This window comes from Sciurus carolinensis, chromosome 17 (genome assembly GCF_902686445.1).
Source record: "Sciurus carolinensis chromosome 17, mSciCar1.2, whole genome shotgun sequence".
Taxonomy (NCBI): domain Eukaryota; kingdom Metazoa; phylum Chordata; class Mammalia; order Rodentia; family Sciuridae; genus Sciurus; species Sciurus carolinensis.
Window position 1 is genome coordinate 43,251,424 of NC_062229.1, and position 26,959 is coordinate 43,278,382.

The 26,959-nt window shown below is 40.3% G+C and overlaps 1 protein-coding gene across 4 annotated transcripts in view; it reads left to right on the top strand.

Annotated features, from left to right (window-relative positions):
• Thrb (thyroid hormone receptor beta) overlaps nucleotides 1-26,959 on the top strand; it is a 376,546-nt gene that overhangs the window by 148,154 nt on the left and 201,433 nt on the right. For all 4 annotated transcript variants that reach the window (XM_047530284.1, XM_047530280.1, XM_047530281.1 and 1 more), the window contains exon 2: nucleotides 3,047-3,117. The gene's annotated coding sequence lies outside the window, so the exon portion shown is untranslated. The remainder of the gene's footprint in view (nucleotides 1-3,046; nucleotides 3,118-26,959) is intronic.

Consider the following 26,959-nt stretch of genomic DNA (forward strand, 5'->3'; position numbering starts at 1 on the left):
TTTCATCCCCAGGACCATCCAGACAAGGAATGTCAGCTACTAATGCAACTCAGTCTATCTCAGGCTAGAAACATCAGAATCAAGATGGATAGAACGAACGTTTGCCATATCATTAACCCTTTAGAAATAAATTTAATATGAATATCCCTCCTTTAAAATTTTGCAATAAAATATTCATTATGTATTTGCTAGTTTATTCTGTATGGTTTCATTTGTACAAAGTTACTGCTCTCTGCCCTCAAAATAGACTAAATAAAGAGCCATTTATAAATAACAGATTAATAAACCGAGTCAAAAGGACTTTATTTGTCCTTTAACCTTCAATTTGCATTCATCGGAGGCAGCCATGGGAAACTCTGCCAACCTCACCTCGGGTCAGATGGCCTACCAAAATGAACTGTTTTATGCCCAGAAATAAATGTATTCCAAATATAAATATGAATCAGTTACAAAACAGATTCTTTTCAAACTACAAAATAACTGCACTGTTAATATATTTCTGCCCCAATTTAGAATGTGTAAAGAACACACACTCTGAGCTAAAGTTGTCCTGGGGAGTGATTCTCATTTTTGCCGTGAATCTCATGTAAACACAACTGGGCAGTCTCCTTTGAACCATGAGCAAATTCACAGCTCCTTGTTTTCTAAAGAGAAGACCAATTTAAAATGGGTCTGTTTAAGCTAGAAGGGTTTGGGACTTGACCTCGCTTCTTTAAATTTCATGACAGGGAAACCACATTGAATTCGTCTACTTGAAGCGTTCTGATTTGGTTTGTTCTCGGTGGGGGACAAATCCTGGAAAAGATGCTCTGTTTGTATTACAGCAAAATTTGGAAGTCACTTCATTGACACTGTTTTTCAGTTTCTTCTCAGCACTTTTGTCTTTAAAGCCTAAGCCTGTGTTCACAAGGCTCACGACATCAGTCTGCCTCGGTGAGATCCCTGGTGAGGCTCTTGTTCACTGACTTTGGGCAAAATGTTTAACTTTCTCTGCCTCTTCTTTCCTCAGCTGGAAAATGGGATCTTAAATAATTTTACCTATCTTAAATGGTCATCATGGGGATGGTGAAATTAGGTGAAAAAATTAGCACAAGCCAGCCCACAAACTGTGCGGAATAAATGTTATGTAGTGAAATGCTTATTATTGTAATTACATCAGAATTTTCATTTTGTTTTCATGGAGTCAAGTTCATATATATTCTTCGAAGTCTAAATCAGATTTATACTCTCAAATATGTGTGTGTGTATATGTGTGTATGTATATATATATGTTGAAGTTCAGTGTTTTGTTTATGCAAAAGGCACTGTTTATTCTTAGACATTAATGTCAGGGTAAGGGTACATATTTACTCATAATTGTCACAAAGTCATAAGAACAGTTGCAAACAGGAGCTTCTTCTTGGCTTTGTTAATCTCCTCTTTTGAGCATGCTTTCAGGAGACAGCCTGCTTCCACATGTCTTGGTCTTCGACCTCATACTATCAGGGTTTCTGATGGTCTAGTGAACAGGAAAGTGGAAGGTGTCAGATTAGAAGGTTTAGGAGAGACATCTTGAAGGAATGGGATAAATACAACTCCAAAATCTTCCTAAATGTTGTTTAAAATGGAAGAAAATTAATAACGAGTCTGTCAGTTTTAAAAAAATATGCACTGTCTTTCTGTATTTGGGGTGTGCATTCTGTGCCATCGTAATGTGGCAGAGTCACAGTAAACACAAGGTAAGGTGACATCCTCAGGAAGCCCAGAGTGGGGCTGGGGATGCAGCTCAGGGGCAAAGGACTTGCCTGGAAGCCCAGAGTTGAGTCGCAGAGAAAATCTGCCCATACGCACATGCATAAGCACACCCACACATAACCAACAATCACTTTAATGATATAACTAGTGCTTTTATGGTGCCATAAACGATGGGTGTTGGGGGAAAAGACAATAACCAAGTGTATATTTATTCAACTCGGCAGTTAAAGGGAATGAGCTGCTCTAGATGATCAGGGTTAGAGCTCACATGCATAATGAGGAGTCACAAATGTAGATGGGGAGATATACAGAGATTCGTATCACATAGGTAATTAAAAACACTGCTCATTGCCCTGGAAACATAGATATGTATGTGAATGCAAAAAAAAAAAAAAAAGGTATAAAGAGTTTTATGATCTGAGCTTAGGGTAGCGTGGTCAAGGAGATTATACCTCTGCTCTATTTTTTGTAATTGAATAATAAGAACAGGTATTACCAAAAATGTTAATGGTGATCCATTCTGGGCAGTGGGAACTCAAACCTTTGTTCTCCTCACCTCAGGTTTTCCATGATTTTTAAGTTCTCCATAACAGACACCACAAAAATCATGGGGCCCCTTTGAAAAGCAGCTTCTCACTTGCAGTACAGATACCCAAAGACATCTGCTGCTGCATGAGCAGATGCCACATCTGTTTGGCTGCCTCGGTCATCTTGTTTGTATCTGTGGGAAGGGTTTCTGATATGATCACACTTCACACAATCTAAACGGCTCCATAGCTTCAAGCTTGGGTGGGTCCCCTGACACACGCCCTGATGGATCTGCCCTCTCCCAACAGGTGCCATCCAGCACTGTCTCTGCCATAACAGGGATGTAGCTTTTATCCAAGTCCTATCCCATGAACCCGCCTCTGACATGAAGTTGGTCCACTTCAGCACAACATTTCTAACTGGTTTGAAATTCCCATTTGTCTTTCAGTCATCTTCCCAGGCTCAGGATCCAAAACTCCTGGGTCTTGTTTCTGAAATTCCACCGGGAGATAGGTCTTTGGGAGTCAGGGAAGTTGTCCCATGCCTACAATATGTGATTACAGCCCTTGTGTTAATGTCCCTTTCCCTGAAACCATCTCCCCTTCAGAGTGAGATTTTATCTAAGTCAATTTGCATTTATTCAAAATCAGAGACAGGTCTGAAACCAGAAACTATTTAAGCATAGAAATAAGAGCAGCTGCAGATTAATCAAATGTTGGGGACGTTTTAAAGGGAAAAAAGAAAACCAACTTATATTTATCTTCTTGTGTTTCCTTTTTTCCAGGTCTGCCGTTTCCCTCCCGTTGGCCAACCTACCTGGTGCCAAGTTCCACACGTGATTGAATGACGAAGAAGGTCAGATGCCAGGCTTGAGTTGACTGTTTGCAAATGTGTGATTTTGACACTCTTGAACATTATAGGGACTATCTTCCAATTGGTGGCATTGCTGCTTTTGTTATGTGACATAGTTTTGAACTCTATAGGTATTTGGGAGAAATATAAAACATTGAATGAACTTTAAAAAAAGCATTAGAGAAAAGGAATGATAGCAATTCACTTGGGGGAAGAATAATCATAGTACAGTGAGCGGACACTGTACGATGATTTTTCACTTGCTATTCAGGAAAATTATGCCTAATGAAGATCCGACAGTCCTCTCCCACGTATCTTTGCCCTCATTCCATCACTGAATGCTAAAACAAACAAAAACCATTAGAATTAGGTGAGCTGTTGGTTGGAGCAAGTCAGAAAGGGGTAAACCTCCAGTGCAGGGCAGGCCCACTTTCTTTGCTGATCAATCCTCTGACTCCTCTTTGCATCTTGAGGTGTGTATTAACATCAGGCAGCTGGCTGGAACTCTGGGTTATAATTTGGAGCCCCGTTTGTTTTCATTATTAGAACAACACAGTTTCAGTTTGTCTCTGCATTTAAGGTTGTGTCAGCACTTTCCTTTCTGTGTTTATTATTTTTAGCAGTTTAAAAGCACACCAAAAAAAAAAAAAAGAAAAATGGCTTTCTGGCAGGAGGGTAACATCCAGGCTTGGCCAGGGTCTGGTGGAGTCTATAGAAATGCTTGCTGGCTTCGGGAGTCGGCTCTTTTGAATGCTGTCTTTGTGCCTGCCCTCACCCATGGCCTCTGGCCTATTGTCTAGGCGCCTCAGTTGGGCTGGTGCTATCTGATTGTAACCAGTACTAATATTACATTGCTTGGTGCCCAGGCCCTCCCTTGGGGCCCCCAGTCTGGCTGCCTCTGTCTTCCAACCCTCCCAACCCTCCCTGAAGGGGACCAGTCACACAGCTCCTATATCAGAAAACACTATTGGTAATTTATGGAACGTTCTGGAAAAGGGGTCGTTCTCACATATATGAGAGTTCCACTCCTCAGCCCCTTCTTCACCCCACCCCCAGACAAGGTGACTTCTGGGGTTCTCCACCCCCACCAGGAAAACCAGGGCATCTCTGAATAACTGCACACATATTTGCAGGGCAGTTCTCTCAATTTACAGATGAGGAGGCTGAGGAGAATTTTCTATAGATGTTCAAAACATGAGGCATTAGGTCCAAAAGAAGGTACAGCATGCTAATCAATTTTTTATAGTTCTAGAAAAAGCATAACTGATTGATGGTGATAGCAATCAAAACAGTGGTTACCTTGGGAGGAAAAAGGGGATTGATGGGCAAGGGGCACAGGGGAGCTTTCTAGAATGATGGCAGTGTACATCTTTATACGAGTGCCACCTGCATGGCATTTGTCAAAAATCACCTGCACATTTTATTCTATGTAAATTATACGTCCAATAACAATAAAAACAAAGAGGGAACACAAAGCAAAAAATAAATTAGACATTTAGTTAATGAAAATATTGTCACCAGATAATTGATTTTGATCAACTTTCTTAAAACTAGGTGGGCTATTTTTTGAGTCAGGCCTAAGGTCTTTATGTAAAATTTCTGAACATCGGAGACAATGCTATTCTTCCAGTATTTTCTTTGTTCAGTCATCACAAAAACAGGGAAAAGAAATTCTCAGAGAATTTCTCACAGTGAATCACTGAATATGCTTTGGAGTCTCTCAACCTGTAATGTGGCTCAGGTGTATCCCACGGGAGTTTAGGGAGTGGAGGTCCTGAGAACAACACTTGATTCCACAGCCACAGACACCAAGAATCATTGTCCTGCCACGGTTCCAGGAGCCTTACAGAGACACATTTTCAAGATAGGGTCCTCTGTGTTTTAGGGGTTCTGTGACTTTTGTCTCTGCTGGGAGGAGTGCTTTGGGGTGAGGACAATTTTATTGGTTTAGATATTGGATTCCTCTATCAAATTCTATCTATATATAGGGAGCCACAAGTAAAAACATGTGACATATATTATACATATATTACATTTCCACGAATGTATTATGTGGTGTGTATTTTTTCCTTAGCCAAATCAATATAATGATAAAACTTTAAGAATTAGACTTACCTCCAAATCCATGCAGATAGACATGTGCATTAGTCAACTTTTCATTGCTGTGCCCAAAATACCCTACCAGAACAACTTAGGGGAGGAAAGGTTTATTTTGAACTCGCGGTTTTAGAGGTTGTGTCCGTGGCCCACCAACTCCATCACTCCAGGCCCAAGGTGAGGCAGAGCAACATGGCAGAAACAAGTGGCAGAAGAAGCTGCTCACCTCACGATAGCCAGGAAGCAGAGAGAAGGAGGAGCTGGGGTCACAAGACATAATCCCCAAGGGCATGGCCCCTGAGACCTACTTCCTCCAGTCATGCCCCACCTGTGTACCGATACCACCCAGTATAGTAGTCCTTCCAAATTATTAGTCCATAAAATGGATCATTCACTTATTAGATCATAATCTAATCACTTCACCTCTGAGCAGTCCTGCATTGACACAGGAGCTTCTGAGGGACACTTCACGTCCAAACTATGGGAGTGTAAGTCCAGGCCTAGCACCTTCAGGCCAGTTTTGCAGGGTCAAAATGATCCTGCGTCAGTCTAAGAGTTCTGAATAGTCTTGGTATCAACTACACCTCCCCCAAAAGAAAACTCCCTTCTGAGCCTCTTTCCAAAACTTTGAATTAATCAGAAATACTGTGAAGAGGAAAGATCAAATTAAGCCCAGCGCCCTCTGGAGGTGCCGAGTGTGTAAAGAGTCACTGGTGGCTCCCCATCCAATGCCACACTCATCTTTGCCAGAGAAATAAGACGCCATAGTGAGACCCTGTCCCTGGAGTTCCAGAAGATGCTCTTCTGGAATTTAGGATTGTATATTGTCCAGTACTCTCTGTTTCACAGACATGAACCTGGTTTTTGTCATGCTTTTCTTTGACAAGTATTATTAATAGTTCTCCAGAAAGTCTTCCTAATTTTTTAATCCTTTGCTCATACACATCTGAATGTTTCTTCAGTGAACTCGAAAATGTCATATTCTCCTCGTATGTTTTAGCAGAGTAGAACTTCTGGTGTTTGAGGGTGAAAAACAGGCCTCCACTAAGACCTAGAAAATAAGTCATCTTGGATTCAGTCACTTTCCTCTGGGCAGGTATCAAGTACCATCAAATAACTGCCCTTGGATCTATCTCCTTGCCATAAGGTATTTGACCATCTAACAAGCACCTTGCATCACCCTGAAAGACTTTGAACCAACCCTATTTAAATTCTTCCATTTGTTTGTATGAGAAGCCAGGACATAAAATGGAAGATAATTATTTTGGTTGCAATACAACTAAGGACAGAGAGCAGGGCAGATGAGACCCAGAAGCCAGCCCTGCCTTTCAGTATCTGTTGAGGCTAGCAGGGCAAAGAAACTGTTTTTGAAAAGGAAATGATGACAGTGTTAGGAAGGCTGAGAAAGGGTCATATGGAGCTGGAGCCGGAAGGATTTGAAGGTACTCAAATATTCCGGCCTTTGAGGCTGTTACTTTATTTCAGAAAAAACAAACTGTCTACTGCTTGAGCGAATTCCCTACGAAAAGCCAAAGCCTTGCTCACCCCCAACACGGATCCACATAAACACAAGTTTAATTCCCTAATGAAGCGATGGCAGGACTGACTCATCTGTTAAAATAATTTTTTTTCAATAACCAGGACATTTTTAACCCACAGATACCATGTTTTGCCTGCATGTGACACACATTTCCTAATCCAACCAAATTTAATTTAGCAGCTTTCTCCAACCAGTTTATTTTAATGTGCATGAGAGCAGAAATGAAATTATATAATGTAAGAGTTTGAGCAGAATTTCCTTTTTCTTTTTTCTTTTTTTTTTTTTTTTTTTTTTTTGCAATTCCATTTGAAAGGACTTGTTCCACGTCATTGAGAGTCAACTTAACCAAATGGAAAATACCAAGGCAGTAATTGTCTTCTCCATTCCAGTAACTGTGGGCAAGTGCTCCTCCTGAAGCCTGCACTCCCAAAATGTCTTTTCCTCTCTTTCTTCCCTTTTTTCTTGTGTATGATGCAACATGTGCAGTCAGAAATTTCAGTTATTCATAAGCATGGGAATGAGGGTAAAATGTCAATAATTAAAGTTCAACCTATTGATATTTTTCCCTTTGATATAAGTATACAACCTGAACCTTTTCAAGCACCAAAGTCCTTGGAAGGGTTTAACACAAGAGAGAAAATATCCTGGTTTGAGTTTTATCTTCTTTTCCTTCCCCCGACTATTTTCTCTATTGGTACTATTGAGTTAATAACAGTTTTTATTTGTTTGTTTTTAAATCACACTGACAGAAAAATAGCAAACACTTTGATGTGCACATTACTATCATTTTCAGTTTCTGGACAGGAAAACTGAGAGGGAAATGGAGCAATGTTTAAAACCTTCATCATGTTGAGCGTTAACTGAGATCTGTCCATCTGTAAGCCACTGTTTCTAAGAAGAGGAGCAATAGATTGAAACGAATCAACAATATTGTATATATTAGGAAAATCGCTAAATTTGTGAAGAGTATAAACTTTAGAGCCTTCCATAATAGAAAACCATAAATAACAGTGACTTAAACACACACAAAGATCTCTTTTTCTCTCCAGAGCAGGAAGAATAGTTCTATAATCATCCAGCACTCAGACTCCTTTCTTTCTGAATTACTAGTCTTGGCATATGACTTTATTCTCAAAGTTCCCTTTTGGTTCAAGATAGTTGCTGGAGTTCTAGCCCTTGCACATAAATTCTAGGTAAAAAAAAAAAAAAAAAAAAAACCACATGGGGAATAGGGAGATTAAAGGTACCCATTACCAGCTATGCGTTCCTACTCTAGAGGTCCTTACTAGAATTCTCCCCCAACAATTTCTACCTACTACCTCATTGACTGATTCCAAGGTGAAGGGAGGCTAGAATGCTACTGAGTACCTTGCCACCCAGGATGAAAGTGGAATCTGGTTAGGAAGGATCATGTGGAGGCACTTAGCAGGCCTGGCAACTACTGGAGGCAGATTCTGACAGGGAGAATGATCAGGGCGATGCTGTAAAGGGACTGATCTTGCCCAGATCAGTAGTCCCAAGATCTGTAGATAGACTGATCTTATAGCCAAGTGCATGCTCGATAATAAAGGGAGGAATAAAAGGTCAGTTTGAGGACCCCAATTCATGGTAAGAAGCTTTGTACTATTAGTGAAATGGCATCAGGGACAGGAGACAATAAATGTATGTGATAGAATTAGTGAAGAATGAAGTGCCCATGGAGAAATGTGTTCACCAATTAGCTGTGCAACTTAAAACTATGTTTAAACAAACACACACATATATATATATTGCAAGCACGTACAAGCTTGTGGGGGGGTATGCATGTTCATACACATATGCATGTATACTGAGGGCACTCCAGGACAGACATCAATTAAGCTTCCACAAAAGAGGGTAGGAATAAACAAAAAAAATGTTGCATGGTGTTTTTATATACGGAAAACTGTCAGGAGTTGAATAGCGCAGCCAGTCAGCAATGTTTAAGTAATACATCAACTAACATGCACATGCAACATAAAACTTTCCTAGGCCTCCAAACCACCAAAAGCAGTGATTTTCAGACTTCAACATCCCAAAGGATCACCTGAGAAAAAGGAAGGGAAACTGAAAAGAGGCAAAATTATAGACTTTTAAAGGAAATAAAAGGAAGAGGAGTTGTAATGATAACTACAAAATCATCTTAAGAAGCCAAGTGGGAAGACCTGGGAAAGTCAGGGTGGGGGAGGAAAGAGCTGTTGAGTTTCTTTTCTTTTTTTCCTTTTTACTTTCTTTCCTTCCTCCTTCCTTCCTTCCTTCCTCCCTCCCTCCCTTCCTTGGATAAATAGAATCAGAAGTTTGGTAATTATATTTTCATAAATTTTTAATTATGTGCTCCCAAATGGGAAAAAATTTTAACCCCAAATAATCATCATAGCCTTCTGTTAAGCCAGAGGGTAGCAGGTAATGTCTCGTCATTTATAGTTAACAAAAGCAGGCCCATCTTTGTTGTTGACAGGATGGAGCCAGAGCCCCCAATATAGCTGCTTAGGTACTCCTTGTGTCCGTAGTACATGACACATTTGTATAAGCACACACCCCAGGTATGCATGATCCACAGGGCTGGGCAAAATTAACCAAGCTAGTCAGTACAAACTGTTGGGTCTGTATGTTTGACACACTTGTCTGCAAGACAAAAATGATGTTTCATTTTAGCTTTTACCCTCAGCTATAAAGGAATAAGTAGAACTTGGATTTCTGATGTTAACCATGTTAACCCCATCTGATTGCATTTTGCAAAGCTAATGTGAGCCCTGTGTTTTTCCACCCCATGCTGGAGAGGGGCAGGTTTGGTTGCCTTGGCTGCCTGCTACTCCAGGTGGCTACCCATTCAGCTTGCTGAGGCAAGTGTTGTGATTTCTGCTGTAACATCCTGCACAAAGTCTCTCATTAAAAATAAATGCCTATACACTTACGTAGTAAAAGTCTAAAGACATGCATGGGGAAAATACCAACTGTAAAACAGTGGTTAACTTGTGGGGGGCAGTGAGGGTAAGTCATTAGCAATCTGATATGCTTTTACTTCTTATTGGAAGACGAAGCAAATACAGCACATCTGAATGGTGGGTACATGAGTGTCTATAATACTGTTTAACATACTTTTCTAGGGCACTAGGAATTTAACCTAGGGACAATTTACTACCCAGCTACATCCCCAAACCCCCACCGTTTCATTAAACAGGGTCTTACTAAGTTGCTTAGGGCTTTGCTTAGTTGCTAAGGCTGACCTTGAACTTGCAATCCTCCTGTCTCAACCTCCTGAACTGCTGAAATTACAGGCATGCACCACGGCACCCAGCTGTTTTACATACATTTTAAAATATATGAACTGTTTCATAATTTACATTTTTTAATTAAGCAAGTGCACTTCTTACAAGCAAAGTTATCTGAGTTCTTTACGTGAAATCAATGCTTTTAGTTTCGAGCAGTCAAAGGTAGTGTTTCTCAAAGATAAACATGTATTAGAATCATCTAGAGTTCTTGTCAAACAGTTTCCTAGGTTGTACCCCCAGAGTTTCTGATTCAGTAGGTCTAGAGTAGGGACTGAAAATCTGCATCTTAACAAGTTCGTCAGTGATGTAGATATTGCTAATCCCTGGACCACACTTTGGGAACCACTAGTCCAAGAGAATTTTTCATCAAGAAAAGTAGAATTTAGCTGACTGATCACTCTTCCAATCATTAAACAACTGTTTGCTTTGTAACTAAGTGTCTACTTCCACAGTTGATCTAGACTAGGTGTTTTGCATAAAGGTATGAAGATGACCTCTCTCTAGTGAAAAGGAAGAACTTCCCCATTACAGCTGTGCAGGTTGGACACTGTGTGAATTGTGCTCACTGGAACCCTGCAGCTCAGCCAGACAGGACAGTCCTGGCAGCCAAAAAAATGTTTGCACAGCAGTGTAATGCATGCCAGCAGAGTAATGCATGCAATGATATGAATATGCATGATGTTGAGAGGTGAGCAGGACCTCTGAACCTGGATGTGAATTGGGGACAGAATCAGGCGAGGCTTCCTGGATGTTGAGATTCCTTAGTGGAGTCTGAAAAGATGAAGAGAAATTATCTGGAGAACTGAGAGGGGACATGCAAAGGAAGTAATTTTTGCAGACCAGAAGTATGATATGTAATTAGTAATAAAACTGTTGAGAATGGAGTAAAGAATTCAGATTGACAGGACAAAAGATGGCTATCAGGAGTCAAATCAGGAACGTGCTTAGATCTTGATCTGAAGAGAAGTAGGGGACCATTTAAAAATCTCAAATAAAACAATGATTTGATCCAGTTTTATACATGAGAGAGTCCAATGACCAGGGCAAGACAGATGGGTTGGAGGTAAAATTGGCCACAGCCAGCCAGGTAAATGGTTACTCATTAGCCCACATGCAAAATGGTGAAGGCTGAGCTTAGGCAGTTCCAGAGAGGATGGGTTGGATTCAGTTAGTGTGACAAAAGTAGAACTGACAAAACCCAGGGGCTGATTAAAAAGCAGGAAGCAATGCAGAAGCCATCAAAGATGACTCCTTGGCTTATGTCTTAAGCAATGGGTGTATGTTGGCACTAGTCACTGATCTTGGGAAGGACAAGAGGAGGAGATCTGAGGGCTGGAAGAGGGGCTGAGAATGTGAGACTGGCTTTGCACATTTGGAGTTTGAGGTATTTATGAAACTGCTCACAGATCTACCCAGAAATGAAAACATCAATCATCTTAATTTCTGATCATTCCATAAGAGGTATGGAAATGTCTAAAATAAAGACTGTTGATAAATACAATCAAATTATTCAGCAAAAGTTCATGTCATTTCACTCTTGCTTTAGCAACTTTAGAAAAGAATTCCTCTCCCTCCAGCTTTAGCCACAGTTTCTGGTCTTCACAAATTGGATACCAGAGAGAGGTTGCTACCCTGTGTGCATTTCTGATGACTTGTCAATCACACGTGTTTCTCTTTATCCAAGGATTATCTGTGCCCATTTTCTATGGGACATTGGCTTTCTAAATTGATTTTCATAATTTTTTTTCCTCTGCTACATTTATTATGTGTATTATCTCTTTCCCATCTTATTCTTTACAAATATGTCTTTTCCAATTTCTTATTTTTCTTTGCTCAAGCAGGAGTTGGCTGTTCTCTCTGCCTGGAATAGTCTCAGGTGTCTCCCACAGCACCTATTGGTTTCCTCCTTCTCTTGCAAGTTTTGATTCAAATTGTATCCTCTCATCGAGGTGGCCCCGACCACCCTATTTAATACTTCAACTTCCCATCAAGCACAGCTCTGGGCAAACCTGATCCCTTTCTTTCCTCTTTCTTTTATTTTTTTTAAATTTATTTATTATTTATTTTATTCATTTTTAATTTTTTTTTATTTTTTACGTCCTCTTTCTTTTTCTCATGTGACACTTTTTACCTTTTCATGTACAAGATGTTTACTGTGGTCAGTCTTTGTTTTTTAGATAAGAGTCTTTTTATTTGACCAGGTTGATCTAGTAGGCTCAAGTGATCCTCCTGCCTCTGCCCCCCCCCAATAGCAGGAACTATGGGCATGCGCTACCACAATCAATCTTGTTATCAGTCTCTGTCTACTACAGTGTAGCCCCTTTGATAGCAGGGATGCAGGAGACTGTCTTGTTCCAGGTACATCCCAAGCACCTATAATTATGCCTACTATGTGATAGATGCTCAGTACACATCTGTTGAATGAAGAGTGTTTTTACATTCTTGTCCATTGTCCTAGAGTTTCAAATTTTAATCTACATAAATGTATCAGGTTTTTGTTTGTGATTTCTTCCATTGTTTTACATTTAAATAGTCCACTTAGAAATTGATCAAATATTTGGCCGTACTTTCTTGAGGTTTTTTTTTTTTAAGTTTCCTTAAAATAGTTACTCTCCAATTTATATGGTATTTATTAAAGTGTACAGTGTGAAATAAGTTTAACTAGATATTTTCCCCAAACTCATCCATATATTCTCATTTGTTAAATTGGTCCATTCCCCCCCACTAATTTATGAGGGGTTACCTTCTAAAAATCCTACGTTAAATTCACACAGACACATCTGATTAGAACCTGTCTAGTCTGTTTCATTCTCTCTGACTGTTTTAAACCCTTTCCACTGGCATTTGCCAACAGTCTTACAGAAAGTCTTTGGTTGCACTAGAAGCAAAATTTAGATTTCTTGAGTCCTAAATGAACCCTTAGAAGTGGAGGAATGAGTAGTGGTCCCCTGCGTTTACTTGGATAAAAAGTAGTTTATTCAAAAATGTTCAACTCTTTCACAATTGGTCTAAGTATCTAGTTTATGTTAAACACACATATTTGCCTTTCTTGATGCCTGTGTTGTGCTGACTGATTTCCTAACATCCTCCATGGCAAAGATTTGAGAAGATCACACTAATGATCAGACAGTTTTGACTTGAAATGTTAAGAGGCCATGCCAAAGCCAACAATTTCTGGTTTGTGACTGTGCTTCCTGTTAATAATAGGTAGAGCAGCTAGTTACCAGCTCCCTTTGGGAAAACATGTTGTCATATAAATATTTATTAAGATTTTCTCTATGCAAAACTCTGTGCCAATAGAAAATGCAAAAACTATAACCAATTATACTTCCCTGAGAAACTTCAAATAAATTTAGTGGATCAAGATACATTCACACACAAAAACATGAATAACACTTCGTTATTGATTGTTGGTTGTGTTTTTATCAATTCAAAATGAATGAGGAAGCTACAACATATTCAAGATATTAAGAGAAAGAGATGATGGTGGATTGAAGTGGTCTATGAAACCTTTACTGAGGGGATTAGATTCTGTACCATACCTAGAAAATGAGCAGAATTTGACTTTTATAGAAGAGAGGGAAAGAGAGGGTGATTAATACAAAAACCTATTCCTAGCATTTAGCAGTCATTTTGTTTTCATGTTGCTATAATTGCTGTTGTAGGCTATGGGTGACTTATTTCTGGATATATTGCTGTCTTATACTTTAATACATGTCTTAACATTTTTGATTCCCACTTTGAACATCTGACACCATAGCATAGCTTCAGAGTCAAAATTAACCTGTGAGGAAAATCTAGCAACTATGGTCAGATTTAGACAGATCATCCAAAGACCCTGAGACTGCTGTCTGCTCTTTTAAAACCATTTGCAACTAATTGAGGGTGACCCAATCACTTCTTTTTTTTTTTTTTTCCCCAGTACTGTTTTTCTTCCTTTGAGAGGAAGCATTTCATGTGGTAGGTGTACTGAGCCAACCACTAGTGATCGATGCTAACAGAGGGGAGACAGCAGCGATGAGCTTACCACCATGTTTTGGCGAGCTTAACCTTTTTCTCTCAATGAATCTTTTGTGAGAGTGTTTAACAAATAACAAATTCATCTGACAGACAGACATTTGGCTTTTTTCTCTTCCACTCCTTCTTATTACTAGATAATAGACAGCCAGCCAAAAACAGGAGATAAATCCACAGCCTGAAGAAACAGAAGCTCACTACATGGGCACTGCTGAAATGACCCATTTCAGTCACCTTCTCCAGATGTTCCCATTTAATCCAAAACACAATCACACATATTTTGCATTGCCCATTTAATCTTAAATAGTAGCATGCACATTTTGCAGCAAAGAAGATCCAGCATTAGAATATGCTTATTGGGCATTCAACTACATTGATTTTCTGGTGATCAGGATTAAGAAAGAGACAGCCCAGCGCACCCTACTTAGCCTCCAACAGGTTATATGGACCTTTACTTTTCTGGGTTAAGTTTGGTCTTACTGGTTCTTTTCTATCTGCAATCTGTGAGCTATGAGTGATGGCCATTTTTATGACATGGCTCATGTTTTTATTTAGTATGTTGTTCATGAAAAGCTACTGTTTTCACCATTAAAATTCAAAGAAAGTAGAAGTGGAAGGAGCCCCATACACATTTTTTCCATGGGTGTTGTATGTCACAATAAAAGAGAGGCTGGAACTGAAGAAGCAATGGTGACAAGATGGGCAAATGACATCTCTGAGAACTAGCAAAATTCCTCTAGGAAGGGGACCTGTGTGTGTGTTAATGATTTGATTGAGGTGCTTGGAGGTCAGAAGATTAATCTCCAGTGGGTCTCATGGAAAGTGAGGCTCTTCTGCTGGAAGCAAGGGAGGTTTAGTTTATTACTTCAGAGAGAGGAAGAAAGGAAGAGGAAGGAAAGGAAGAAAGGGGAAAGGGAAGGAGAAAGACAAAGTCCTAGAGAAAACACAGAAGGCTATAAAATGACTCCTACTCCTGACCCCCTCGGATCTGCAGTAAGGAAACTGAGAAGTGAGATGTTACTACATCTGTTGTAGAAAGGACGTCCCTTTGACCCAGGTCAGCATGGGGTGAACCAGGCAAATCAGGTGCCCACAGGGATGGTGTCCAAGATGACTGGGAGGATCACAGAAATCTTTCAGACTGGGAGTTCAGGCCAGGATGGAATCAACAGATGTAGCATCTTCTGTTGGTTTGGAGCAGTGCCTCCTTAGGGGTTTTTTGTTGTTGTTGTTGTTTTGTGGGTTTTTGTTTTTGTTTTGGTACCTGGGGTTGAACACAGGAGTACTCAAACACTGAGCCACATCCCCAGCCCTTTGTTGTATTTTATTTAGAGACAGGGTCTTGCTGAGTTACTTTAGGCCTCAGTAAGTTGCTGAGGCTGGCTTTGAACTCTCAATCCTTCTACCTGAGCCTCACACACCTCTGTAATTCCAGACCTGCGCCACCCCACCTGGCCCTCTGGTTTTTTCATGCTCATACCAGCCACTGGAGGATCTCATTAAAGGTACTAATTCTTAATCAAGAGGTCTAGGGTAGGGCCTGAGTCTCAGATTCCTCACATCTCCAGAGGGATGCCCGTGATGCACCCTCACACCACACAGAGCAGCAAAGTGGTCATAGCACCCGATCTTTCGGGTTCAGATCCTAATTTTGCCATGTATCACCAGGGTAACTGTGACCAAATATTTGAACTGGCGTTTTCCCATTTTCTCAGCCATAACATGGAGATACTATCTCAATAGCATCACTGTGGAGATTAAATGAGTTCATCTACATAAAGTGCTTAGAACAGGGTATACCTGGCACATGAAATAACTATATCCATTAGCCACCGCTGTTACTGTTATGTATCTATTTATGCAAAAAAAAATTTAAAAACCAGTCCTATAAAGTGTTGAGAATTTCTTGATACTCACTTGGACTTCAATGTGAGATAAAGTCATGTTCAAGTTCTACCTCCATGACCTTGAATCTCTCCAATTCTTAGAATTAAATGACACCAGTTGTATCAAGCATGTGGTCTGGTACAGAAGACCATTTGCTCACTTCTGCCTTGGTGATGATTCATTTAAAGTCTACAACTTTCTAAAAAGTTACCTTGGTATGCGTGCTTATATTCCACCGCCACCCTCCAAATTTTAGTCTGCGTAAGTGTGCAGTGTGTTTTATGACTCAGAGGCTAATACGACCAGCCAGAAGTGGTTCCAGCCTGCCTCTGCTCTGCATCATATTTTACAAATATCTCTGGTGTGGTCGTATTCTGTTGTAAGTACATTGTTGGGTGCCAGTCTCCCCCACTCAGCTGAGCCTGGGTAAAGCAGCCTGGATTGTTCATCTTCTTGCCCCTCACCCCCAACTCTTAACGCCTGCCGCAATGTTTGGTGCCAACAAAACTCTATTCATTTGGTGCAAATCATCTTCAGAGGCAGCAAAGTCATATATAAAGAAATTACATATAATCTTCACTTGACTTACCTTATCATTTTTTTTTAGAATCCAGTGCTAAGTAAGTGAGATGATATGTCCAATGACTTGAGTATCAGTATCAAATACATGACTACAGACATATCTACTTGGAATTGAAAAATAATTGATGTGATGGAAGAATCTATAAATGTTTGTATTTCTCATGATATATGTGGTTTTCCCCCTATAATTAGCTATGGATTGAAAGAAAGAAGCCCTATTTTAAGTAAATTTTAGAGGGAAGCATTAATATTTTCAAGACAAATAAATTAGTCAGTAAGTACTTATTTAGCAAAATCTTTCCACTTAAAATAGTCACTTTATGTAGCAAGTGACAGAATAAACTTAGGACGCATTTCATACCCAACATAATCCAAGAGCCAACTCGGATGTGAAGGGGACTCATTTGTTCTGATCCTGTGGAAACAAAGTTTCCAGATACACATTAGAAAGAACTGGTAGATAGCAAGTTGCTTTTACAAGATCTAAAATGGTTTCGTGATAGATTATCTGACTTAATTTCCAAATCTTCTTATTTAGTTAAATTTCTAAGACTTCTGGAGTCTTCTAACAGAGAGCATGGGGAACATCTACACCCGTTTATGCCTGCTATCATTATTTCTACTCACATAGAATCAGAGACTCCTGGAGATGGAAGGATCCTTAGAGATCTCCTTCACTGGTTAGTCAAAGTGTTTTTAGTGACCAGTAATATTGGCACCACCTGGAGCTTATAGAAAGGCAGAATCTCAGAATACACCTCAGTCTGGTACATCAGACCCACACTTACAAGACCTCCAAATGAATTTATGCACAGTAAAATTGGAGACCCCAGCAAACCACAGAGATTTCCTCATGTTTCCATGTTGCGGCTGCCCTAAGAATCTTCAAAAACACAAAAACACAACAGTCATTAACAGAGATCCTGTCTTGCTTGACTTGGGGAGCAGTTGCCATTTTAAAAGGTAGAAATGCCACTCCCAGGAAGCAGAGAGAAGAGGATCCAAGAAAAAAAAAAAAGGTGTTTAGGAGCTGTGGTTGCCTGGAGTGTGTTGGAACAAGTCAATTCATTGAGGAAACCAGGAGGGTAATTATTTGTGGGCCACTTAAAGCTTGTCTGACATCATTACTTGGAAACCCTGGACATTAGGAGGCCTACTTTTCTAAATTTGGGGAGAGTAAAGAGTGGAGTAGGTGGGGAACAAGTGGGCAAGAATGTAATGCTCATGAGAAAAAGAAAAATTCACGTGTAGCTAAATTCACTCTAGAGTTCTATACCTGAACCAGCCTGGGACTGACCATTTTCTAGTAGTCTTTGCCACTTGCAAGGGGTGACAGGATGTTGGGGAGGATAGATGGAGTCAAAGACTTTGATCTTTTCTGTAAAAGATTAAGATGCAGGACTGTGTAATAAAATGAACCTGAGGCTGTACCCACATATTGTTCAGCCACAGGAGAGACTCCTATAACCAACTCCTGTAACAAGAAATGACTTTCAATAGAATGTTCTAGATGAGTCAGAACCTTGATAATAGCAATTTTTAAAAAATGCACAAGATATCCTGGGCAACTATCCCCTGAAAGCAATCAACTTTCAGTTCAAAAGGAAAAGCTGAAGAGAGACTGTTATACCCTAAGACCTGCAAACCCAAAGACAACTTGGAGCTTCAGGAGAAAAGAAAAAAGACTTCGTACACTTAATTACCCCTATACAGGGTCATCAAACAGAGTGGGAGCTAGGCCTGGCTCAAAGCAAATATAATAAACTGGATGTAGATTAGTTTTAGGGGGGAAAGGAACAATGCTTAACCCTTACCTACTTTACCTAGGGACTTTATAAAAACTACTGTTTTCTACCTCTATTTGAACCTATGGAAACATAATTTTGATTTGAAAAGGCAAATGGGCTTAAACTTCCCCTACTGACTCATGTTCTTGGCTAAGTGAGTAAGGAGACAAAGTGAAATTTATACATTTATTATTGTTTCCCTCCAAATCAGTATCTTATAAAAGTTTATTTTTTTCCTCCAAATTCTAATCCAGTTTCTTCCTTAATAAATATGCTTTAAATGTATTCAGAATGGTAATTTTTATGGACCTCTGAGAATATTTTTCTTGGTCATTTAATAGAACTCAGTATTGTTCACTAACGTGAACCACAAATTCAAAGTCACAAATGTAACATTCAAGTTTGTTGTAACCACATTAACAAGGAAAACCAAGTTTATTTTAAAACTACATTTTATGTAACTCCATATCCAAAGTACTGTTACAATAAACCACCAGTATAAAAATTAATATTTTGCATTTTATTTTTCACACCAGGTCTTCAAGATCTGGTGTGTATTTGCACACTTATAGCACATCTCACCTCAAATTAGCCATGTGTCTAGTGTTCAGTCTCCACAAGGTGGCTTATGGCATAGTTCTAACACCAGGACAATTGTTCCCAAGGTTGTGTCCCCTAGTTCCTTTAGGGGAACCTGATGAAAACTGGACCCTCCTCCCAGAAGAAAATTCACGTCAGTATACAACGCTACAAAGGTATTTGGAGGACTTGTAAAGTTCTAGAAGCCCATCTTGGGTTCAGATCATCCCAAACCGCCATGATTCCATCATCAGTCTCTCTTTTTTTTTTTTTTAATATTGACCATTTTGATTTAAATAAATTATTTAAAATGAAAACTTTATGTCTATAAATGACAAATATGTATCATTTTCCAAAATCAAAAGATAATTCAATATAAGGCACAGTCCTGCACCCAAAGATTTATCCTTCCCCAAATGCTGTAACATTCAATTGATAAGCACTGAATGAGCAAAGGGAATTCTCCAGGGCCCCATACAGTATGTCAGGTGCAACCTGGTTGGGGGCCCCAGTACCGTTTGGTGATGAGAATAGTGTTTTCCTGGAGCACCATCCCTTGGGCAGGTATGGTAGACACAGGTAGGCTCTAAGGATCTGAGGTTTCCAATCCTCTCTGACTTTTCTTACATTTATGCAAAGCTTTTCAGGAAGACTTTATTACCTTCTTCTATTTTATTATACTTACACTCCTCAGAAAGTTCTAACTTTATTCAATTATTAAATGACCTTTTTTGTGGGGGTTACTAGGGCTTGAACCCAGGGGTGCCCTACCACTGAGCCCCATCCACAATCCTTTTTATGTTTTTAATTTTGAGACAGAGTCTTGCTAAGTTGTTGAGGCTGGTCCTGAACTTGCAAACCTCCTGTCTTAGCTTCCCAAGTTGCTGGGATTGCAGGCCTGCTCCACATGCCAGGCATCAATTATTAAATGACTTTTGAAGAGTGTTGCCCCAAAGAGATGACTTGATTCAAGGTGCATGACTTGAGATGGCCTCTGTTGCTAAAATCCCATAAAAGAATTCAATTGAGATGTTCGCCCATACCAGAAAGACAGTTATGCTACAGGTCTGACTACCTGGGCAGGGGAGCCTGTACCCTGAGTTGTTTGAGTATGTTGAGTTTACCATAATGCTCTGCTCCCCAGCCACACCTGTGCAGCCATGACTTTGTCAGGTTTTGTTCAGTGATGATCTTTTTCTCTGAGCCAAAGAGGGTATACATGACTCATTCTCTGAGTCTCATCTGAGTGAGGAGGTATTTTGACCCTTCTACTCATCTAGGCTCCTGGTGATCTATCTCATATGAACTTTTTACAGATGTATAACCTGCACGTGCTATAGTAGGTAAGATTCATACACCTGTGTTGCCACATTAGAAGTTATAAAACATCTCCAACATCCCCCAGGGTTCCTTCAGGCCCCCGTCTTTACTTCCCCCTTCCTCCAGGAGTTGGCAGTTCTAACTTTCATCATCATTGATCAATTTGGGGTTTTTGTTTTGGGTTGGTTTGTTTTGGGGTTGGTTTGTTTCATTTTTTGTTTGTCTGTTTTGTTTACTGCCTGTTCTGGAACTTCTTATGTGTGATATTATTTAACATACACTCTTTTGCACTTGATACTTTTTGCTCAGTGTAACATCAGTGAGATTCATATATGTTGTTACAGTTATTTCTTGCTGAGTAGTACTGCTTATGTGGATATACCACAGTTTATTTATTCTTCAGTTGAATAACAGGAAACTGAGTTGTTTCCAGCTTGGGGCTCTTTGAGGTGTCATAGTATTTCTCTCGGTCATTTACCTAGGGGTAGATTTAGTAGATCAGAGGTTAGGTTCCAGTTTTCCAAAGTAGTTGTACACACTTAAACTGCCACCCATGGTGTATGAGAGTTCCAAGGTGGCCCCACGTCCTCCCCAACACTTAGTACTGCCAGTGTTTTACCCGTAGTCATTCTGCTGGCTATATAATGGCAGCCCGCTGTGGCTTTAAAGTGCATTCTCACCTAAGATAAATGAATCATAAATATTGGAGTACACCAAGCTTTTAAATTCTTGACTTAGGCTGCTACATGTCAATAGTTACTAACCCTTTTAAGGAATGCTAACTATTTCTCTTCCTGAGTCAAGATGCCTAATTGTACAATCATCCTAGTTTTGTCAAATGTGAACATTCCTCAACCACACCCCAAGTGTGGTATCCCCAGGTTGTGGTTCTGATAAACATTGCACAAGGGAGACCCAGCAGTGCTATCTTAGTCACCTTGCAATGAACTTGTTCCCACAGACACAAGGCAGTCTACCTGTTCATTCACATCCACTGAACATTTATTGAGTTTGTACTTTGTTCCAGGTATCTTACAGGGTTTTAAAGAAGCAACAGAGAAGTAGGCACAGTCCTTCTCTATCTTGAAAGGCTCACAACCTGGGAGACATAAAATAAGCATACCATTGTCATGCAGAATAAGTGCTTAGAGAAATGTGTGTGTTCATGGGGCTCAAGCCCAGAGCAAAGGTTCTCCTTGCCAGAGAGCCTTCCCAGAGGAGTGCCAACAAAGTGAGGATTACAGGAAAGAGGGAGAGGACATCCCATGAGACAGCTGTCCTGCCTGGGCTTTTCCAGAATTGCTGGGGCAACTGGAACATGAAGCATATGCAGGAAGAAACTTGCAAAAGATGTGGCCAGGATATGAGCATACAGGGGGCTGTACTTAGGTGAAACTATATTTTGCAAAATTTCAGCCCAGAGAATCTCCTTTCTGGTTTACCTGCAAACAGACTGTCCTTTGACTATTATCTGACCACTGAGTTTTAACTTCTATGCATCTTTTAAGGTCATAGTGCATGTTAGCCTTGTTTCAAACTTCTTTTCTGAATATAAACACATTTTCAATTAAACTGGTTGGAGCCAATATATGCTTTCCCATATATGGTAGACTAAGAATTGTAGTTTCTTAACTAGGAGCTTTTCTCCTATGCTTCCCAGGCCCAATACCCTGGCCCAGCAGATCTGAGTGGGGCATAAGTCCCCTCTTAGCTTTCTTGTAGGTTTTTCCTTGGCATTAGCTTCTGCCCTTTGGATTAGTGCAGTAAGGCAGACACATATTCCTAATAAAGGGCTTACTCATCTAAATCAAGCCAGTCCTGATAGTGTGTGGAACCTTTTCCCTCAAGTACAACAGAGGGAACCTTGGGGTATCAGAATTACTTCCCTTTTATTCAACACACTTTTACGTAACATGAGTCTCTTTCCATTTTCCAGGCAGCATTCCAACTACATGACACACAGCAACTCATTTAATTCTCACACCCACCTCTAGGGCAGACAATATTACTTCCACATTACAGGTGAGGAAACTGAGGCACCAAGAGATTAAGTAACTTTCCCAAGCCACAGATGAGATTTGACCCCCCACATTTATACTTATAAACAATACCTATGCTACTTTTTAAAATACATGTCAAAAATCTAGGAGAAACTCAAAGCAAGTTCATTCAGCAAACATTGAGCAACTGCCTTGGGGTGAGTCAGCAACATCTTTGCCCCAGGAACTCTTAACCTATTTGGGGAGACAGAAAGAAATGACATTTGTAATGCAATGTTAACCAGTGGAGGAAAGTAACATATTTTGCCTGAGAAAGTAAGGGAAGGACTTAGTCTGAAAGACAAGTTCTACCCTTCATGAACTGGAGCAGGCAAAAGCAGCACTTCTCAGGTCTTTAATAAGGCAAAGTTAGTTTGGGAGGTGTCATTGTGCTTGCAGGTGCAAGATACTAAGGTGCACTGTGAAGAACGTGCGGTTGATGGAACTGGTGTCAGGGTAGCAGTGGGGGCTGCATTAGGGATCTCATATGATAGAATGAAGAGTAGGACATTATCTTAGACCCAGTGGGAAGTCATGGGGGGCCGTTAAGTAGATAAACCTCTTTCTGCAAAGATCCAGCCTAGATAATCTCAGAGAAAGGATGAAAATCAGAAGCACATGACATTTAGAGACTAGGAGCATCCGAAGGGCTGATAGTAAAATACAGAGTCTGAATTAAAGCACATGGGATGGGGACAAGGAGAAAGGCAGGGAGCACAAGAGGGAGAGAAGTAGGAAGAAAATGTGGGGGAGAGAGAGAACAGTCTGCCAAAAGGAAGGAAAGAAGGAGGGAGGGGTGGAGGAAAGACAAGAGGGGGTGAAAAGGATGGAAGAGAAGGAAGAGAATAACATGTCACTATCTTAAAAAAAAAATCTTATGGTGACATGTTACTGGCATAATACCTATATGATTCAGGCTTACTGAAGTATTCACTCAGTCAGATTTTGTTTTGGTAATCCAACAGCAGTTATTTTCATGGCGCTGCCATAGTCCATTGAGATTACTTCTATCTGAAGATAATTTGTCAAGTTTATGTAAGACTTCATTTAGGGGGCATTGCCTTGGCATGCAAACAGCTTCCAGACCTTACACACCAGCAGAAACATGTTCTCTGAAGAGTGCAATAAAGCAAATTAAATTCATTGCCAGGCACCCCCTGGAGAAAACAAGGGGCATTTACAGAAAACTGCTTTCCCAAAACACACACACACACACACCTGAAATTCATCCTCATAGTTATCAATCCTGAATCTTATTGGCTTCAAACCCAAGGAAACTTCAAACATGTGGGGATCATGAATTCTTATTTCAAGCCAAAGTATCGTTTCCCTCTTCACTGGTTATAAGCAGCATAATTAGTGGAGTGAACTCTCTTGGTGCAATTATTATTATCAGACTCAGGGGACGTCAGCTGGGGCTTGGTGGGGAGTGCGTGTTCTGATCATGCAGCACCTGCAGACGTGGGTAAGGTAGCGTGTCAGGTGTTAGCTATCCAGGCAGCCTGCTGATGCTAAAGGAGTCTCATTTCACTTGGGGCTTGGGTTACCGCAAGTTTGCTCCTGGTACTGCTGTACTGTGGCTTCCCAGAGCAGGCTGGGAGGCATGCTGTGGAGTCCCCAGCCTGAGAGCAGCCTGGAGCTGTGAACTGTTTGTCTGGGAGGTGCATTATGTGGCAAAATCGGCGCAGCCACGACGCCAGTCCAGCGTCGGTCAACACAGGCATCTGAGATGGATTTCCAGAGTGTGTAATTGGGGTAGCTCAGCCACAGACGTGCAGGACTTGGCTTTGGTTCCAAGCAGTTTATTTGCTTAGAAAGACTTCATTCTGTCTGACGGGGGCGGTGAGTAGAAGCTCGCGCCGAGAGGATGGAGATGTCCACAGGTCTTCAGAGCCCGGAGGACAGCAAGGTAAGTGTGAAGCCACCCCTGAGACGTTCTCAGTCTCTTTACAATTAACAGGTGAACCAAGCCTGTTCATATTCAGGGCATGGACCTCCAATGTCCCACTCCTCTTGAAATTCTGATACGTGCTTGCTGAGGGTGGGGTGACCAGACAGCCTTGTCTGGTCATTCTTTTGTGTCTTTCAAAAAGGCAGAGAAAATGTAACTCCTGAATTTCAAGTGTTTTTGCTGGGGGACAAGGACGATAAAGGGATATAGATCAAAATGCTGTGTTTTCTCAACTTTAAAAATTTTAAAGACATGCATAAATGGAAAATGCATGGTCTCTCTTTTCTGAAACAAGATACTGAATGAATATATGAGGAGAAATTTGTAGTCTGTACCTGATGCCATATGTTGAGGGACTTTTAGTCCCTCCGGTGACATCCAGAAGGGTTGGAGGGAAACAGACCCCTCTGAGAATCTGGTAAATTTAAAAAAATTAGACCCACTTTTCCAAAAATGCATGCATTATAAATGCAAAACTGACATTCAATGTAAGGATTTAATGGAACCCTGGGAAGTCTATGTAGAGAACCCCTGTCCTGGATGGTAGGGCTGATAGTGAATGAAAATCTCAGAATTTGGCTTGACTTAAGGGAGCACTTCTCAAATTGTTTGGTAAATGCAACAGTGGAACTGGGCTTTTTCCCTAGGGAATTCACTTCCCTACCAGCAAAATCTGAATGAATCATTGAGGGGGTTCCTTGAGCTTTATTGTCACCAAGACCTGGATTGGGATACAGATGATGATGTTTCTACCTGGGTGTCCTTGGACGAATTATTTAATCCTGCTGAATATCCATCTGTGAAAGAGAAGCAAAATCTATCACAGGTGATCAGGATGATTAAATGATAAAGGGTGGATAAAAATGCTTATTCCTGTACTAGAGTAGACTGAAGAAAAATCAGCATTTCTAAGTAATTCTCAAAGGTCATGAATTGAAAGGAAGAATAAGAGCTACATAAACCCTCATAATTATATTCCATTTTTACAGTTAAGAATATTGTAGACAGCATTCTAGCTTTGTGTGGGAAGTTACAATACATCTCTAACTCCAAATCTGCACCAGATTTATATCTTTAAAGAACTTTTAAAATGAATTGAAAGGTGATATTATGGTATCTTGAAGGGTTTTTTTTTTTTTTTTTAAGCATTCCAACCAAAGTGTGAATGAACATTGCAGAAAATGAAATGTACTTGAAATAATTCAAAGTGTTTTCAGTGAGGAGGAACCTATCCTAATTTCCATTTAACAGAAGAGGAAATGAGGTTGCATTTTAAGGTACTACTTAATGGGAAAGAAAAGTAACTATATATCAAATGAAAAGGGATAATGCTAAATAATAATAGAGTATATAATAGAAGCTAAATGCCTGTCTTTAAGATTCAAGAGAGCAACATGGTTTTCAAAGACTTTTATTAATGGACTTTTAAAAATGTCCAATTGGGATAAGATCTGGAGGATGTGCACTTTTGGTGGGTGGCAAGATATTCTTAGCAACTTGCAGGATGTTTACTGCAGGTGAATTGTATTTAATTGACCAAGCAGCAAATTTGCCTCTGTCCCAGACCTTTCTGGATGTGAAAGGGGGGCCTCTCACTGGCAAGCCAGGTTCATATTCCTGAAAAGATGACTGATGCAAGCCATGATTTTCCAAGTCATTGAGAGGAGAGAAGAAAGGATGAGTCTGCAGTTGATGACAGTCTTCATGGAAGAGTTGAGAATGAGTTGAGCCAACTTCAGCAGGAAGTTACCATCTTCCTAGCTCAGTAAATGGCAGCACTGTTCATTCCAGGTTTTACTCCAAAAACCTAGAAATCATACTTCTTCCCCTTTACCTACTTCCAAACCCAGTCTCTCAGCAACCCTTTCAGTATTATACCTCTAAAATGCATCTTGAGTCTGCTCAATCCCACCGTCTCCATTTCTGTCACCCAGGGACATGCCACCATCATGCCTTTGAGATGTCTCACTGGTCTCTTTCCACTTTTGACCCATCCTCAAATTCATTTTTCCATGAAGCAGTCAAAATGATGAAATCACTACCTTAATTTAAACTCTTTAAAGGCTTGCACTGGACTAAAAATAAAATCTTTGCTCCCGTCCATGTCTACCAGACCCTGTATCATGCAGCCCAACCCCACTGATCTCCCCATCTCTTCTTCTCACTTTGGCTCCCCATGGCTGAGCCACTCCAGCTTCCTATGTTTCTTTGATCTAGTTAGATGTCCAGTAGGGAAACATGAAAGGTATTGAAAGCTCTTAAAGGAGGTCAGTTCTCAAAATTGGCAGGAGAGCTTAGTTTTATAATGATTATGTCATACAAGTGTGGGAATATAAATGAGAAATGTAAGAAATGGGTTGATTTCAAGGACCTCTGGAAAGGATCCTGAGTTATCTCAAAATTTATCTCCACATCAACTTCATTACAATTCTTGCCCATGATAATTTATGAAATTCCCACCACGAAGTACGGTTAGTGTGTACTGTGTACCAGGTATGGTGGTAGGCACAGAAACTATGATGATAAGTAGACATGGGGACCCTACCTTCTTAGCACTTTGCAACAGGCTACTGGGGGGCGTAGAAAATTACAACAGAGGATAATTATGATGAGTTTTATAAGATACCATAAGAACACATGGGTGGGGCACCTAATTCAGAGTTAGGAGGTCAAGGAAAGCTTCCCAAGGGAAGTGCTGTTTTAGCTGAAGATTGAAATAATGGAAAGTAGGGCATAAAGCAACACATGTATTTAAA